This window comes from Dermacentor silvarum, chromosome 10 (genome assembly GCF_013339745.2).
Source record: "Dermacentor silvarum isolate Dsil-2018 chromosome 10, BIME_Dsil_1.4, whole genome shotgun sequence".
Lineage (NCBI taxonomy): Eukaryota > Metazoa > Arthropoda > Arachnida > Ixodida > Ixodidae > Dermacentor > Dermacentor silvarum.
In genome coordinates, this window is record NC_051163.1 from 38,820,610 (window position 1) to 38,826,609 (window position 6,000).

A 6,000-nucleotide genomic window follows, 5' to 3' on the forward strand; every position below is an offset into this window, starting at 1 on the left:
ATCGCACGCATACTTCTATCGTGTGAAAGCCAACCAGTTCTTTGAGATAATTGTCGCATGCGTCACAGCGCGTAGCACATGTGCAGGAAGGCACATGCGCGTGTGCCAGTGTCCTAAATTTACGCCAAAGACAGAGGGAACGAAATGGGCAGATTTGTAGACCTAATTAGTCGCTTCACAAAACCTTCACTTCACGTTGATTCGAAGATGTGCCTTCGATCAGCATAATTTTAAATGCGAAAACAATTCTATGGTTACTCAACCAGAAAACTGCCCGAGCGTCCGTCCGTCATCCGCACAAGACGATCGATTTCAAGATGGAGCCAGCTGTGGAAGAAAACCTCGACGAACGTGCGAGCAGTGGCAAGAGCGCGAGGAGCAGTATGGGAACGCTCGCATGATCTGCGGCATCAGAACCAGCTGTGGAAAAAGACGACGACGGACGCGTGAGCAGTGGCACGAGCGCGTCTCTGTGACCACGTGACATGTGCAATCGGGCACGCACTAGACCCACCTTCAGTAAGCCAGGACTGTGGAGCAGCCCTGGCTTCGGATCGGAACGTCATCAGCGCCCCTGGCGCCGCCACCTGCAGTAGTTTGCTTGCCTCAGCAGTTCGCGTTGCGCCGCCTTCCGCAGCAGTTCGTGTCGTCGCAGAGCTGTTGCATTTACCGTAATGGTGCCAAGATGACCGCAGCCGCAGTATCGTCCCGATACTCGGGGTCGGCTAGTTTGGCTAACCAGCCAAGCCCAACCAAGTTAAGCAAAGGAAAAAGCAAAGTTAAAGCTAAGAACCAGCCAAACCAAACAAAGTTGGGCAAAGGAAAGCAAAGTTAATTCTAGGGAAGGGCCATCAGCTTCAATGTTTGCCCAGTCTTCGCAGCACTTGGCGTGAGGCTGCCTCTAATTTTTTTTAATAAACCAGTAATCCGTAGTTCTTGTTTTTTATGTCGTATTTTACCGGCTGCACGTTAGAGGTTAGCTAGGTGCTTGTACGACAGCGTGGGTGGAAGCTGATGGCATGGTAAATATCAAATGTCTATCAAAGAGGAGCCAGCCGCACAGCCTGCGTGGGCGCTCACTCGTGATAGGAATAGCCACAGTGGTACCGGCAATGTTTGCAGGAGGTCTGCTATGCCATTGCCTCATGCTTCCACCGTCAATCATTCTCTCTATGAGCTAGTACTAGCCACTTATATGACAGACCACTCTCGGAAAAAAAAAGGATACATTATGAAGAACGAGCCCCGGTTTCTATCCAAGGACGCATTTATCATTTTATTTGGTTAATGGTTTTTTTTTTGTGGCACTATAATATAGGCACTATATGTTATGGGTACTATAGACAGGGGCAATTGGAAATCGCAGGGAGAGGCCTTCGTCCTGCACTGGACATAAAATATTGGCTGATGATGATGTTATGGGTGGCTCTGCCCTTACCAACGCAACTTATGTACGCAAGAGGCAACCGGTACTTCGAGCGCCACTTCCTCAAGGACCAGTTTGAAGTCCCGTGCAGCGCCTCAGATGACAGCGTCTGCGTTTATGATCGGAGACACAGCGTCTCAACAACAGAGTCCCAAAGGGTAGCTGTCACGAGGGGAGAATGCGATAATGCTTCCCTTACCACTGTGAGGCTGGAAAATACCACCTTGTGGTACCACCGGTACCACCGCATGGTGCTACCCTCCCACCACGCAGTTTTTACCACTGTGTTAGGCTGCACTACCATTGGGAGCGGCCGACAAAAACGGTTAGACACTCCTAATAAATTGTGGTTAGTTCCCAAAAACCGCTAACTGCTTCAAAATTGTTCGAAGGCGATTGCAGTTTCAGAATGTGCGTGAAGTGCCTGTGGTGTATCCTTTAAATTGTGAGGGGGTGCAGGCGTAAACGTGAGCGGCCGCAGTGCTGCCAGTCACCTGGTGGCGCCGACCTCAACCAGACAAACACAGAGCTAACTATGCAGTAACCAAGTGTGTTCTTAATCACTACTGGTCCAATACACGATTCGCCACTGCCAAAAATGGACACTAGCAGCGAAGTAGAATACATTAGTTTGATGTAATGTTAGCTCTGTTTATCTGGTTCAGCTCTTCGCCGCCAGATGACACCACCTGTCAATCACTCACGGTTACACCTACCGCCCATCCGGTAAAACGCCCAGTCCATGCATCTGCGTTTCCATGTACCTTCCCCCAGAACTCTCTAATAACAGTCTACATTGGCAAAGTGTTAGTGGTAATAGTCGGCTGCCTTTCAGCCAAGTTTTCCAGCGGGTGATAACATTATAAACAAAATATGACTGGGACAAAACAGGGAACAACGCAATTGTAAGCTATGGTTGGGTACCGATGGTACCACCGTGTGGTACCGGTGCTCACGGCGGTATCGGTGACGGTCGTACCGGTAGTGGTACTATTGGTTTCTGTACTGCCGGAACCATATTACGATCGGTAGTACTGGTGTAACCGCGCCGTACCAGCGTGTGGTGTCGGCGGTAACAGAAGTATCGGTACCGGTAGTAAAGCAAGCGTTCTCGCCTTCTTCCCTCGTGACAGCGTTCTGAGACGCTGTCGTTGAGACGCTGATGCTGCGTCGAAGACGCATACGTGTTCATTTGAGACTTAGGGCCTGTCAGAATGAAATATATGTTTAAAACTCCCCATTCGCAGACATGCCCAACCCGCTCTGAAATACTCTTCGTCGACGTCACCTAGAGGTTGAATCGCCTCCCAAATTTTTGCCTATTATACGCAATAAATGGTGCGAAAAGTGAACGGTGAAGCGTACGGCAAGGAAAAGCTTTGAGAAAGCTATTCTCTTTATGAAAGGAATGATACGCGTCAAGGCGAACATTTGTTGCACTGAGGGTATTTAGGTGGAATTTGTTGTTTCAGTGCATAATTTTTTCTCTGTTTTTCCTTCAATAAAATCTACCTGTCCTTAAATACCAGAGCCTGCTACAAGCACATCGCTCGTGGCTGTCTAGTGGCTATCTAAATGTATTAGTTTATGTGGGTCAGTCATTATCTGTGTCATCCCCCTCACCAGCCGTGGTGAGGAAGTGAGCGGCCCTTCTTTCCCGTAGTCGCAAAAGCGCAAGACGGAGGCGCGAGAGGAGGAGAGCTGTCGAGAGTAGTCCGGCGTTGTTCTCGATCTCTTCTAGGCAACATACGACACACAAGAAAACTTGCAGGGTATCCAGCTAAAAATGCAGAAATAGTGGCTGAATCATTCTTTCATGCACAACGTCCCACGAGCTCTAACACTTTTTGAAGACGACTGGTAGGCACGACCACCTGTGACTGTCAGTGAGCACTCTGCAGCGACAATGCTCACACCGATCATTTCTTTTGTGTTCATAGCTATCCTCACCCCTTCTCCAAATGTAGGGTAGCAAACCGTTCTTTTTAGTGTGGCTCACTGATCTTCCACTTACACTTCGACCGGCCCTCGACGACTGTGTGGAATTAATTAATAAGAGACAATGAAAAGACGATGGGGGGGGGGGGGGGGCACACTTCGACTTGACTGTTGCAACAAGGCCAACGGATACTAAGTGCTCTGTTTTATTTCATGCTGTGAGGCATGAGGCCATGCTCAAGAAAACGGTAAGACTGGATATTATTTAACTCGATGATTACTTATCTAGATGACGATAACTTGATTACGTTTCAGATGACCCATAACTCACCTTCTACTGCCGGTGCGAAGTACTCTTAACTGAAGAAGAGCTGATCTACATTTGCATGACGGCTTCAATGTAGACATGAAATAACTTGAAACTTGATACACTTGGTGCGTTTATAACGTATAACTAAACATGAGGTTCACTATACGAGATAAGTGAATGTGAACACACCGTTAATAATAACATTTATCCACATAAGTTATCGTCTTGTAAACGTTTCACAGCTTATTGCAGATTGTTTTGTTTCAAATTGTAGTTCATTGAATAATAACATCTGACATTCTCAAGCTATGCAATTGCTGTGAGGGAAGCCGTACAGGGTTCTTAGAAGAGCACGTGGTGGTCAGTGCGAAAAGGTTTACTTACAATAGCAATTACGCTTCGCTTTAGCATCAATAAGTGAAGCTCCCTGTCTTAAGCTTACGGTGTGTCACATACGCTTCGAACGTATCTAGTGATGCAAGCTTTTTCTTGCAGCAGCCAGTTATACATAGAGCTTACACTGCCGTCTACCGTGTCTGATACCTCGCGGCTCACTATGGTAGCTTCACACAACACGAAGCATGAGGCAAGGGCCAATACAGTGGAATAACTTCTTCCCTTTCCCTTAGCCACTTCCCCAAATAGATGTAGAGTTATCATTCAAATATATTGTTCTCTCTCTCGTTCTCTGTTTTGTGAATCAGGGTGTACGCATGGTGATCAACGGTTTGCTCCAAAATGTCATAGGCGACAAACGCCGTTCTTCGAGTTTATACCAGATGGCGCGGCAATGACTTGCCACGGCAAATTAAGAGGATTCAACAATGCACGTAGTATCAGTGCTTTGTTAGCAAGAGTTCATCATCGTACTTTTGAAGCTGCTGTTGATGAGCAAGAGCAAGCGAGATTGATGAATGCGTATGCCATCAAGGCCCTCGGGACGACTACACGAGCACTTGCTCTCGCAAGCCACTTCAGCCGTATCTTTACACAAAGTCTTTAGTTTAATCTGCTTGATTGGCACGCCACCCTAATCAGAATCAGGCCGGCGAGACCGGAATTCAAACCGGCTGCCCCATGCCCCACAGCGAGATGCCTTAGCCCCTGTGCCCCCAAGGCACGTCCTTAAATGGCAGACATCGAAATGGGAGTGGCGTCATTGTAGCGCTGAAATTTTCTTCAAGGCTTTTTACCACTTTATTCAGGCAGCTCAGTGCGGCCTCTTCCTGCAGCACTGAATTAAAGGGGTTTGTATGACGAAAGAGTGCTAAGAGTGGTAAGTTAAGAACGAGTGTTTGGATATGATTTGTGATGGCAGCTCTTGACGTTTCGTCATCTTGATATAACTATGCTATTAAGTTGCCAGTTTTCGCTTTCACGAATACCCACCCCGTAATATAAAGACAGCCACCTCTGTCATTCATTTCTTAAAGTTCTCGCAAACTTTATGACTTTCTTTCCAAGAAAGTGGAAAAAGTCGCGTTTCCAAGAAAGTGCTATCGGCCATTAAGATCGAGAGATTTTATCCAAATAATTTCTTCTTCATTTTTATCCCGAACATTTCATGCCTAGTCGCATTCATGGACCCATTATGCACCACTGCGCTTTTTTTCTGAGGACGTTTTCCCTATGCAGGATAACAGGCACAAGCAGAGGCAAGAGCTCAGGCAGGCCTCTTTATCAAAGAGTGTACTGCTTGACTTTATAAAGGAATGACACGCATCACTGTACAGTTCCAGCCTTTCCTCGTCTGGTTCTGCGCCGAATGACACTGAATATTTATAGGCAGTGTCGAAACGCTGCGTGTAAATTGACCATAGCTTCTTTTTTGCTTTTGCAGCGGGAAAGGGACAATCAAATTGGCGTTGCTCTGTAAACGCGTCACGGAATTGATCTTCCTTTCGCTGATATAAGCACTTATATGTTTGTCTTTTAAGATCTTCATGAAGTAGCAAATGAGTGGTGTTCTTGTCGTAACTATAAAAATGCCAGGGATAAGTTCACATGCGTAGGTTTTTGTCTCGTTTTGACTCCGTGGAGCCTGAGGGGATTTCCAATCAGCCATGCCTTAGCGGACCCTCTGTATAAGTGTAGCGTACGTGCCTTTGTCTCCAGGCAACCCACGTCTCTCCACTGGTCGTTAGTATTGAGGTTTCCTATCAATGTTTTTGTACATTTGATGTTTTTGTTTTGTACACTGTTCTACGCACCAAGTAAGTTAAGACTAAATGCCGTAAATGCATATGTTACTAGAAGGAAGTAGCATCGAAGTTACAGTTTGAAAGTTGGTAGAATTCAACCAATGGTTTGAATAAAATTGATTTTT